At 30.8% G+C, this 13,543-nt stretch overlaps 1 protein-coding gene and 1 pseudogene across 2 annotated transcripts in view; both read left to right on the top strand.

The window, feature by feature from the left end:
• The window catches only part of PCDH15 (protocadherin related 15), a 730,119-nt gene that overhangs the window by 654,888 nt on the left and 61,688 nt on the right, over positions 1-13,543 (top strand). The window lies entirely within an intron of this gene.
• On the top strand, positions 6,519-6,637 carry LOC120610108 (uncharacterized; annotated as a pseudogene).

Below are 13,543 nucleotides of genomic sequence, written 5' to 3'. Positions count from 1 at the left end.
TCAGCCCAGAATTCTCTATCTCTGGTGCTAAAGATGTTTCTTTTTCCTTCTGGTGCAATGGAAGTTACCTTTCACATGGGATATTTACTTTCTGCTTTCAGAGGGACATGGAGAGATCAGAGTGCCTATTTTGTGTTGGCCACTTTTTATGTAACTTTAATTCAAAGTATTAATATGCCACTTTGGCATATTTTGGGGGGCCCACACTAAGCTCCAATAATGCTATGCTAGGTATTCTAAATACTTCTCAAGAAATGAACTCATTTATTCCCCTCAAAAACCCCATGAGGTAGCTACGATGATTATTCTCAGTTTACAGAAGAGAATACTGAGTCACCGAAACAAGATGTTATCTGTCCAAGGTGTACAATTAGTCAGTGGTGAAGCTAGGATTCAGATCCATGCACTCTGGCCTGGAGACTGCTCTATGCCTCTAGGTGGAAGAACACTTGGCTGGAAGTCAAATCCCTTGACTTCAGGCCCAGATCTGCTCTTAACTCTCTATAGAATGCTATATTTTATTACTCTGGGCCACAGTTGTCTTCTATTATGCAAATATTGCTTTAGAACCAGGAACCCTTGAACATCTTTAACCATTTTTGATAGTCTCTATGTTATGTACCTTAGGAAAATAATGGCATAGGAAAAAAAATGCCAAGTGCCCTAAAATTACTATTATACTTGAGAGTTACATTTTAAACTTCAAATAGTCTAGAATACTTAATTTTGAAATCCAAAGCATCATTATGTATCACAGATTTTTGTGGTCTGTGTCACTTGAAGCTACTATAATATTTTGTGATAATTTTCTTCCTAGTTGCTCTATATAATAGAGATATAAATAAGCATCAGTCTGAATTAAGGTCCCATAAAATATTACTTTTGATCCTCCTTTGCCAACTATGGGACATCTGGCTTTATACAAACACTTTTCATTGTTTCAAGAGAGTAGTATCTCTTAGGAGATTCTACTAACCATAGTTTTCTTCATGATTGCCATGTCATCTGACCTCATATAGTTTGTACCTTGAACAAAGTGAATATATATAGACACCTGAGGGTTCATTGCCTTCTTGGTTATGACCCTATAACTGAATTACTAGATGTCTAATTTGGCACTTAAATACGTTATACTGTTATTGTATATCTATGTGTCAATTTTCTCTACTAGAATTCAAAATTCATCTAAGCAGATGCCATGTTACTCCATAAACTTAACATTTCAAATTGGTATTCATTTAAAATTTTATATGCTCATTTATTTTTACATATAGCCATACCTTTTAACCTGTTTAATCAAGACTTTCCATATAATACTTGAATTAATTTTTTATTTTTGGATAAGTAAAATATTCTTTCAGTTACTTTATTGGGCCCGATTACAAAATTAAGAGTAACATGACCCATCATTTCCCTAGAAATGTCCCTTCCTGTCAAAATTATGAGCTTAGATTTGATAATATATTTATGAAAGTTATGTATCTATCACAGTTTTTTCATTTATTTAACCCCACTGAAGAAACCAAATGTCAAGAAAATTGTTTTTTTTTTCTAACAACTGATATATTTTTGTTATATGGTCACAGCCCATGTTGTAGCTAATAATGTTTTCCTTTTGATCTGCTGGAGCCTCAGAGTCAAATATTTGATTCATCTTTGCAATTTTATAAGCTGAATGCAATACACGTATATTGTGATATCTTTTTCTCTGGTTTCTGTCGCAGTCTTTGCTTTCTTTCCCTTTAGCTATTTTTATATTATTATATATTGTATATTTTTAGAAAAGACTTTATATATCTATTTTGGAATTCTGTGGAGTATATGCAAACAGATGACTACTAACTACTCTGTTTCCAAGAGTCTGAGCATTTTAAGCTGACATTTTCCCCCTGTTGAAGTTGAGAGCTGTGAGGTATTAGTACCAGTTTTGATACATACTTGTCTTTACTGGTCTTAACAAGTATAAATTTTAGTTTTGTTGCTACTAGTATGAGTAGGCAAACCGAAGTTTATTTTTGTAAGTACAAATGAAGTGTTCAGATAAGATAATTTTGCATATTTAAGTTTTACTCTATTTCTTTTACTAATTCTTCCCCTTCTCTATTCTTTCTTCCCCTTCTGTCTTTTTATTGTCATAGAAGAGAGATCTAAAACTATTTCATTCATATAGTAATAATTCAATTTACATTTATTAGTTTGAATGTAAGTTAATTAAGAATGTCTTAAATTTGATTGCTTAAAATAGAAATGGAACTATTTTGTCCAAGCTATATATATCTAGAGAATGAGGAAAGTTCAAGCTCTTAAAAGTAGATGAAAAGTGGTTCACCTAACTGGAAATTTTCCTACAAGTAAAAAGTTTGAAGACTTTTTTACAGATTTCAAGCCATTGGACATGATATATTAGGACAGTTTCTTCAATGAATGGCCAAACCATTTTTCCTTTCCTAAATTCACTGGTGGTGCATATATTTCAAAGTCTGATCACACTCTAGTAGCATTAGAAATTTATTTAATACCTGAGTGTCTTTCAGATGATCAAATGTGTAACAATGCAGAGTATGATATAGAATATTATCTTTTGAATCAAGCTTGCATTTTTTGTAGCAGATTTTATATGTTGTAGAACAGTGATAATTTTGTGCACTTTCCTATATTATGTTTTAAGAACTGTATTTAGCATCATCTGGTAGAGATCTGTCTGGAATATTTATACTAGGTTTAAAAATCTTAGAATTTTTTTTAAATTAAGGACTGTATTGTAAGACACAATCCCAAAGACATCTCAGGCAAATAAGAAATACTTTTGTCTGAAAATGTCCTATAATTTCTTAAACCTCCAGTTAACTTTGTGTTGTACTGACCTGACACTATGACACAAATCTAAACAAAAATGATTAAAATAAGCCTTTTAAAAAATGTTTATTCATACTTCTCTAAATGTATTTTCATTTTGAACTGCCTATTTATATTAGCAATAAGAATAAAGTGCTAGATTTCTTTAAAATACATTATGAAAAAAATAATTCCAAATATGTCATAAAGAATGGTGACTCCCTAGTAGTTCTAATCAATTTACATTAATGAAATCAGTAAGCTTGAAGCAAGATTATATATATAACAAGAATATAATTTACACTGGTTAGTTCATAAGTCACTGTACATCTGAAAAATTCAGAGACTTTAATTTTTTTTTTCAAAAATAGGCAAAGAAATGTCTTGCTTCACCAAAATACATTCTAATGAATACAAATAATAAAACTCAATGGATTAAGTAGATCCTGAATCTTGATGTGGTAACTACATTTGTTTTCGTAAACTTACAGCTCTTTTGTATTTGTTTCATTTTATTTGTTCTCAGGATTTTTTTTTTCTAGATGATGATGGCCTTTTATGATCCCAGTAACATATAAAAAGACAAAGTCAGTATAGTAATTTGAAATACTTTATTACCACCTGAAGCCAATAGACCCCAAGATATACTACAGCCTTAAAATCAAAGATCTCCAGAGTATATAAAGAACTCTAACGCACTGATGAGTGAAGAAAAAAAAAGACCGACCAGGACAAAACAAAAACCAAACAATAAAAACAGAAGTAAGATTGGAATAGGGACTGATTAAAGAAGATATAAAAACAATTATATATATATATATATATATATATATATATATATATATATATGTATTCAACTTTATTAACTACTAGGGAATTGTAAAATAAACCACAAGAAACCACCACATGTTCATCAGAAGAGTTAAAAGACAGACAAAACCAAATTTAAAACAACTGGAGTTCTTAGACATTGCTGATGAGGTATAAATTAGTACCATATTCTGGAAAACAGTTTAACATCATCTCTTAAGTGTGAACATATGTATATCCCCTTACTCAGAATTTCTACTCCTAAGTATTTATCCAACAGAAATGCACTAATGTGCTGATAACAAATATGTACAAAAAATCCATTATTTGTAGACATGTACACTATTTCTAATATCAAAATGCTAAAAACAACCTAAATGTCAATCAACAGTATATATGATACAATAACCATAGTATATTTGTGCAATGGAATTCTATAGAGCAATGAAAATTAATATTACTACATGTAATGATTTGGATGGATCTTAGAAATATAATGTGAGCAAATGAATTCAGGAAAAAAAATTCAAATTTCCTAAGTCAATTTATATAAAGTTCTAAAACAGGAAAAACTAATCCAATCAGAATAGTTGTTATTTTGAGTGGGAGACCTATAATGCTCTATTCTTTGATCTAGATGCTAGTTAATTCCCGAGATATAATTTGAAAAATAAAATTATCAAAATGTTTATCAATCTCTAAAGTATAGAAACAAAAGGAAAATTATTCAATTTTCTGGCGATATTAAGCTTTTCATGGAAGATATAATAAAATAATTTTGACGAAAGTGAAGGAGTTCATATTTTTCTGTTAGTTTTTTGTTTAGTTAATTTTAAGAAATGATCTATTTTTAATGCTTAGTTAAACAATGCCACACAGTTTTGTTATGATTTCTATCAAGGAAGTGTGATTTGGGAAGATAGAGCAATGCATTATTGTAGCGGTTACTGAGAGATGACAATATCAAGTATGATAGGTTAGATCTGGAAGATGGGTTTATAGAGGGAATGCAACTTAATTTGAAAAAGCACATGGGTTTATCTGGTTCTAGGTCTCAGAATACACAATTGTAAGCCAGAGTGTGGGTTTTTGACCTGAAAATTGAGTGGTCATGTCCACAGGTCAAAAACAGATTGATGAGTCTTGTAGGACACATGAGTATAGGCAGAGGCCTTTCTGCTGTTTTATACTACAGGGTATTCATGAGGAATCTGAGCTGGAAAGGAAGAATAAATGAACGGAAACAGATGACTGAAGTCTTAGAAGAAGGATTTAGTCACTGAGCAAAGAACAGGCATCACAGGAAAAAACAGTGTGCCTTTCAGACACAGAAAACCCTGGCAGTGAGCTCAGAACACACTGCAGGAGTAACATCTGAGCAGAGAAAGGCCAGCTGATACTGAGGCAACCACTTTTGAGGAAGGGGCTCTTTGTGGGTGTACTATTTTAGATTAGAGCTAAAATTAGACCATGAAATGAGGCTGAGACCAAAGGTGCAAAAAATAAATAAATTTAAGGAACATCTGTAGGCAGGAAATGAATGGTAGCTCCTGCTCCTTCTGTCAATTACTAAGGGAACTAGAGAACTTTCGTTTAAGACAATATTGATCAGAATTTAATCAAATGTTATAAATATGCTAAATCCCAAGATCATGAAGAATAAGGTTAATGAATACAAAATATGAAGGCCATAAAAACAAAGTTTTAATATTTAAATCTATGTCTTTCTCTTTTCCAAAAACATAAATGATGAAGACAAACCTACATTTTTATCTTTTAACCACTGCTGGGCTGGATAACCTTGGACAAGTTTCTTAAATTCTGTAGACATCAGGTCTGCCACCGATGACAATATTATCTAACAAATTTCTTATGAGTATAAATGAAAAAATGTTTATGAAGCACTGAGTATAGTGCTTGGTTCTCTGAAATCTCTCAATAAATGTTCACAGTCATTGTTAGTTATTTTATCTGAATAGTTCTTTATACCTATAAGATAACATAATCTCAGACTCAAAATGTTCTAATTTGGTATGCACAGTGCGCATCTTATTAAAACCACAATTCTATTGAACGTTCAGATATTTTATCATTGCCCTTGAAACCAAATAGTGGATTTATCTTTCTAGAATTCACCTTTAGTGTCAATATAGAATACTAATTTTTCTTCTTATTTTAATGGCAGAATAAGGAATATTTATAAAAGCTGACAGATAATATGAGACATTTCTCCATTATTTAATAATTATGCAAATTCTATTTTTGAAGTAGTATTTTTACTAAAATCTTATCTCATTGAGATATAATCAATATAACCACTTTAACTTACATATTTTAAATGACATAGTCCTCATATCAAAAAGGATCAGATTGATATTTATGAGACATATTTATATGTTTAAAATAAATGGCATTAACACAGTATTTTGAGTATTTTGTACATATTTTATTTGATAAATAATTATCAATAGCTTCGTATTTCCCTTTCAGAAAGCTGTAACAAATTTAAGGAAAAAATAATTTCTGCATACACAGGTGTGAAGTTCTGAGAAACAAACCCTAACAGCACAGCTAGGAGAAATTTCAGCCTTCAGATAGAACCAGCATCAATTTATCCAGAGAACAGTTTTTAAAAGAATAGTTTTTGAAAAAAGATAAAGTGGGGTTTGGGGCCATGATCACATTAGCAAACCATACAATTTAATGAGACTATCTTCTAGGAATTAACATGTCTGAGAAGTGGAAAAAAATCTTAAAGTCCTCAAATAGAATTTAAAAATAATCAACAAATCAGAAAAATTTCTTAAATAGTTCCCCCCCCGCCCCCCAAAAAGAATTGTACTAAAGCTATCTATAAAAACAACCTCAAATTTGTCTATGGCCATGCTACCCTGAACAAGCCCTATCCCATCTGATCTCAAAAGCTAAGCAGGGGCGGGCCTGGTTAGTACTTGTATGGGAGACTACCTAGGAAGACCACGTGCTATAGACCTGAAAAATAAGGGATTGTAACCTGACAAGGTCCTTGCAATCTGTGAGGTTAACCAAAGATTGCCTCATCTAAAAAAAAAAAAAAAAAAAGTAGAAATAAAATTAAAATTAAATAAAAATTAAAATTAAAAAAAATAAAAAAATAAAATAATCTCAGACTAGAAAAGGCCAGTGATATAAAAATGTTAAATTTCCCCCTTGTAGATAGATATAGTAAAACATGCCATTTTTCAAAGAAAAAGTATTAATAGAAAGTTCCAAACAGCAGAAAATTTATCTTTTAAGCTTATGAAATGAATTATCTGTTAAAAAGTTGAGAAATGAAGCAGTTCTTTCTCTGGCTTTAATGAATCACAGCATGACATATAATCTTTTCTGGCACCTCCTGAGCATATTAATCTTATGTTATGTTAATAATCATAATGGAAACTAGGGATAACTAATGAGAAAAGAGAAAGAACACAATGAAAATGTGTAATCTCACCTATATTTATTTGATTAGCACTAAATGCAATTAAAACATTGAATTCTCTTTCAACATGTCATTTGATGGAGCAGCACCACTAGGATAAGAATATAAACAACTCAATTTCCTGAGTGTGTTCTGCTTTGTCCTAAAAGAGAGATATAGAGATGAAGCTACTTGCCTTAATTTAATTCCTACTGGACTCTGCTAACATCTGCACAGAAGGGAAAAAAAAAAGGAAAATATTAATTGCAATTTTAAATGAAATCTATCATTTCAATACAGGTGTCATCTTGCTGTGAAGCAAGGAGTCTGGGAAAAATCTTTACCCCACCACATACTTCTCTCAGGGCAATCACTTTATTGACAAATCCTACTTGGGCCTTGGAGTGAAAGATTATAGGGTCTGCTCACCAACGATGTAATTTGGGGTCATTTACCAAGTCTTCTCTGGTTCTGAAGCGGCATCTACAAAATGGCTTTTGTTCTTTCTACCTACCAGATACTCTATTGATAAAGTGCTTAGCCCAGTGCAGGACACTGGGTATACACTCATATTATCTCTTATGTTTTCACAGATATTTCTTGAATAAAATCTTATATTTAGTACTCTTTTTCAGCTCTGATACCAAATCTGCATTTAATCATCATGATCATTGTCAATGCCAGTTCTTCATTGTCTAAAGAATTACTTAGATTAGAGCAGGCTGGCCAAAAGCAGTTAGATTAAATACAGGGTGGCTAAAGCTGGTTTTTAGCCAAAACAAATAAACACTAGCAATTTTATTAAATATAAATGTTACCTAGTGACTACCTTTCAAGCTTCAGTAATGTTAGTGTTATTTCGGGGGTGGTTTTACAACAATTTATAGATTTTATGTATCCTTTAAAAAATATTTCTACTTTTTAAAATAACACTACTTGATTATTACAATTTTTAATCTTACTTTAGTGTTTTGTTTGAAGTAGAAATGTACTCTCTTTTGTTTGAAATAAAGAAAATTCAATGCCTAGTTAATAACAAAATAGTAGCTTTGGAAACCATAAAAATGGTATAACCCTGTATAATTCTACATACAGAAAATGTGTGTGTATACATATGCTTTGTGTATACATTTTACATATAAAGACATATATAAAGATAGTAATGACTATAAATTGATAGTTTTTAATATTTTAGTTAATTTATATTTTCTGATATTTTTGTATTAAGCAAGAAGTAATGAAATATATTAGACACATCATACAAGACTATTGACTGAACTTATTATGACAATCACTTGTAAATCAAACCATCTGCCTATATGCTTTCTATTTATACAGTGATGTATGTCAATTATTTCTCAATAAATCTGAAAAAAAAGTCTATCAGCCATTTAAGTTGTTACAACTTTTTGTCTTTACAAATAACAGCAAGAATAATTAGGTAGAAATTATTTAGAAAATTTTAAAAGGAAAAGCAAAAATGTTTTAATAATTTTGCAATTATAGATTCATAAGTTATTATTATTACATACATGATTCTCGAAAAATAAAAAATATATCTAAAAATGATCAATAGTGAATGCTAATATTTTTTCATATCATCTCAAGATGGAATTGTAATATTGACCACCCTGCTTTATAGCATTTTTTTTTTTAATTTATTGGGATGACATTGCTTAACTAATTATATAGATTTCAAGTGTACAATTCAATAATACATCATCTGTATATTGTATTGTGTGTTCACCACCCCAAGTCAAATTTAATTCTGTCACCATATATTTGAACCCCTTTCCCTTTTCTACCTCCCTCCTCTCCCCTTTCCCTCTGGTAACCACTAAACCATTGTCTGTGTCTATCAGCTTTTGTTTGTTTGTCTCGTTCATTTGTTACTTTCAGTTTTATATCCCACATCTGAGTGAAATCATGGTTCTCAACTTTTTTCATCTGACTTATTTCACTTAGCGTGATCATCTCAAGATCCATTCTTGTCACAAATGGCAGAATTTCATCTCTTCTTATGGCTGAGTAATATTCCATTGTATATATGTACCACATCTTCTTTAGCCAATCATCTATCAAAGAGCACTTCAGTTGTTTCCATGTCTTGGCCACCATGAATAATGCTGCAGTGAACATTTGAGTGTATATATCTTTATGTATAAATGTTTACAATTTTTTTTGCATAGATACCCAGAAGGAGTGCTGAGCCATAAGGTAATTCTATTCTTAACTTTTTGAGGAATCTCCATACTGTTTGTACCAATTTACTTTCCCACCAACAATGGTGGTTGTACCAATTTACTTTCCCACCTCACAACATCTCCAACACTTGTTATTACTTATCTTGTTGATAATAGCCATTCTAGTGGTTATCAGAGGGAAAGAGTAGAGGCAGGGAGGTAAATAAGGGGAAAAGGGATCAGGTTTTGTCAATAGTAGCCATTCTTACAGGTGTGAGGAGATATCTCATTGTGGTTTGATTTGCATTTCCCTAATAGCTAGTGATGTTGAGCATCTTTTCATATGTCTGTTACCATTTGTGTGTCTTCTTGGGAGAAATGTCTGTTCAAGTCATCTGCTCATTTTTAAAATGGATTGTTTCTTTTGTTATTGAGTTGTATAAGTTGTATGAGTTGAGTTCTTTATGTATTTGGGATACTAACCTCTTTATCAGAGGTGCTATTTACAAATATATTCTCCCATTTCCTCAGTTGCCTTTTTGTTTTGTTGATGGTTTCTTTTGTTGTGCAGAAGTTTTTTAGTTTGCTATAGTCCCATTCATTTATTTATGCTTTTAGTTCACTTGTCTTTGATGTCAAATTCTCATTTAACAAGATATAACATTTATTTATGATTAAAACACTTAATGAAATGGTGAACACTAGTTTCATGGTAGCATTTTATATTTAATATAGTTTTGAAAGTTCTCAAGTTATTTTCCAAAGTAAAAGGTTTATAAATTGACTTCTATTTTCTTTTGGTATATTCCTTTTTTTTTAGTAGAGTTATGATAAAATTTTCCTGTTTGTTTGTTTGTTGTGTAGTAAAGCTTTTTGTTTGTGCTTGTTACTCTCATATTAGATAACCCATGAAACATTATCAGAAAGACTGCATAGAGTTCAATATTCAGATTTAATTCTCAAATTCCTCATTATTCATTTCCCCTGATTTTTGATTAAACTTAGAAATTGAGGGATTAGTAAGCTTCTTATACATTATTCGTATTCTAGAATTTTATTGCCATTATTTATTTTCTAACATTAATAGTCTACTTTAAAATTATAAAAATATATTTGAAGATGTTTAAATGCTCAAATCTCTTTATGGAACAAGGTGGAACAAATTCATCAACAACTTAAAGAAACACTGAGATAAATACTCTAATAATGGGAACAAATCAAGTTTTTAAAAGTTTATGTTCAAGGGGATTTTTTTTAAAGTTATGTATTCTACTTTAAATTTAAATTTTATCTTTCAAAAAGATTTTTCTAGTTAATCTATAAAACAAGTGAAACAAATTTTAAAAGATGAGAAAATGAACAATAATTAAAATTTAAAATGAATATAAGGTTAACCCTGCTTTATAAATCTGTGTAAGCTTCTAGTAAAAACAACATTTTTTGATTCAAAATCAACATTTAAAACTAATTTTCTCTTCAAATAAAGGGCTCATAGTACATGTGTTTTCTTTTGTTGCTATTTCTACTGAATAGAACACAATTAATATATTTTCCACATGAATGAAAGTTCAAAGAAATAATTTCAGAGTTCATTTTAAAGCATTATTGAGGAATATACAATTAGTCATTATATCAGCAATAATGAAGAAAAGAACAAAACAATTATTTTTGAGGTAATAATATTTATTTTCCAAAATATTTTATAAGTAAAAGAAAATAAAATTTTAATAATGTGTCCATTATTATATAATGCAAGTTTTTCTTATTTTGAACTCTCATGCCTTCTTTAACATAGAATATTTCAGTGTATAACTTTAAAAAGTAATAAAAGAAACATTTTGCTTTTCTTCAGCTCAGTTTTCTTTCCTTAATTTTAAAATAGTTATTATCCCATGATATTTGGCACCACTCTTTAAATTAAGAGTGAACTCAGTTCTAATTAACTCTTAATTCTGATAAATTCTAACTATATTAAAATAATAATTAAACCCCTGAAAGGTCTTTATAATTCAAACTATGTTGTATGTCTCTACATATCATCATTAAATTGTTCTTTCTACAGAAAGTTGTATTTTGCTAATTAGAATATTTCTGAATTATATCAACTTTTATTTAACTATACAAATACCAAAGAACATATTGAAATTAGGAATTATTAACATTGTACTGTGGGACCATTTTTTGTTTGTTTGTTTTAGAATTTTCATTTTATTTTAAAAAAAATGTTTTATGGTGACATTGGTTAACGAAATCCTGTATATTTTAACAGGAAGGCAATATATGTTTACACTATGTGTTCACTTCTAATAGTTAGATTTCTTTGTCACCACATATTTGACCCCCTTTACCCTATCTACCTCCCATTTGTCCCTTCCCGCTACCCTCTGGTAACCAGTAGTCAATTGTCCATGTCCATGAGTCTCTTTTTGTTTGTCCTGTTCATTTGTTGCTTTTAGGTTTATATCCCACATGTAAATGATATCATGTGATTTTCAACTTTTTCTGTCTGGCTAATTTTGCTTAGCATGAAGTCCATCCAAGTTGCCACGAATGGCAGTATTTCATCTCTTCTTATGGCTGAGTAACATTCCATAGTGTATATGTACACAGCTTCTTTAGCCAATCATCTATCATAGGACGCTTTGGTGCTTGAATGTCCTGGCCACCATGAATGATGCTGCTATGAACATTGATGTGCAAATATCTTTTCAGATATGGGTTTTCAAGTCTTTGGGGTAAATACCCAGTAGAGGGATTGCTAGATCATATGGTAGATCAATTGTTAGTTTTTTGAGGAACCTCCATACTGTTTTCCATAATGGCATACCAATTTGCAACCCCACCAGCAGTGTATGAGGGTTCCTTTTTCTCCTCATCCTCTCTAACATTTGTTATTACTTGTCCTGTTGATTATAGCTATTCTAACAGGTGTGAGATGGTATCTCATTGTGGTTTTGATTTGTATTTCCCTAATAGCTAGCAATGTTGAACATCTTTCTTATATTTGTTGGCCATTTGTATGTCCTCTAGAGAGAAGTATCTATTCAGGTCCTCTGCCCAATTTTTGATTGGATCGTTTGTTTATTTGTTGTTATTGAGTTCTTTGTAGATCTTGGATATTAGACTCTTATCAGAAGAGTTGCTTGCAAATATATTTTTCCATTTGGATGGTTGTCTCTCTAACTTGTTGATAGTTTCTTTTGCTGTGAAGAAGCTTTTTAGTTTGATGTAGTCCTATTCGTTTATTTTTGCTTTTACTTCCCTTGTCTTTGAGGTCAAATTCACAAAATCCTCTTTAAGTCCAAGGTCCTTGAGTTTAGCTCTTGTGTTTTCTTCTATGCATTTTATTGTTTTGGGTCTGATATTCAGGCCCTTAATCCATTTTGAGCTAAGTTTGGTGTGTGGTGATAATCAAAAGTCTAGTTTCATTCTTTTGCAGGTGGATTTCCAGTTCCCAGCACCATTTATTGAAGAGGCTTCCCTTTATCCACTGTATGTTTTTGACTTTTTGTGTCAAAAATTATTTGCCCATATAAATATGGGTTTACTTCTGGATTCTTGATTCTGTTCCACTGGTCTATTTGTCTGTTTTTCTGCTGATATCATGCCATTTTGATTATTGTCGCATTGTAGTATAATTTGAAGTCAGGCAGAGTAATGCCTCCAGCCTCATTCTTTTATCTCAAGATGGTTTTGGCAGTTCGAGGTCTTTTGTGCTTCCATACAAATCTGATGATTTTTTGTTCTATTTCTTTAAAAAACATTGATGGGATTTTGATGGGGGTTGCATTTAATCTGTATAATGCTTTAGGTAATGTGGTTATTTTAACTAGGTTGATTTTTCCAATCCAAGAACATGGAATATCTTCCCATTTCTTTGTATCTTCTTTGATATTTTTTAATAGGGTCTTATAGTTTTCATTGTATAGGTCCTTCACATATTTTGTTAGATTTATTCCTAGGTATTTTATTCTTTTTGTTGTAATTGCAAAAGGAAATATTTCTTCCACTTCTTTTTCTGACACTTCATTATTAAAGTACAGGAACCCTATGGATTTTTGAACATTGATTTTGTATCCTGAGACTTTTTGTGTTTGCTTATTGTTTCTAGTAGTATTCTTGTGGATTCTTTAGGGTTTTCTATATAGAGAATCATGTCGTCCACAAACAGTGACAGTTTGATTTCTTTGTTTCCTTTGGATGCCTTTTATATCTTTCTATTGCCTGATTGCACTCACTAGGACCTCCAATGTTATATTGAATAACAGTGGCA

Source organism: Pteropus medius, unplaced genomic scaffold (genome assembly GCF_902729225.1).
Source record: "Pteropus medius unplaced genomic scaffold, Ma_sr-lr_union100, whole genome shotgun sequence".
Classification (NCBI taxonomy): Eukaryota; Metazoa; Chordata; class Mammalia; order Chiroptera; family Pteropodidae; genus Pteropus; species Pteropus medius.
Note: the sequence above shows the minus strand (reverse complement) of the source record. Positions and strands in the feature narration are given on the sequence as shown.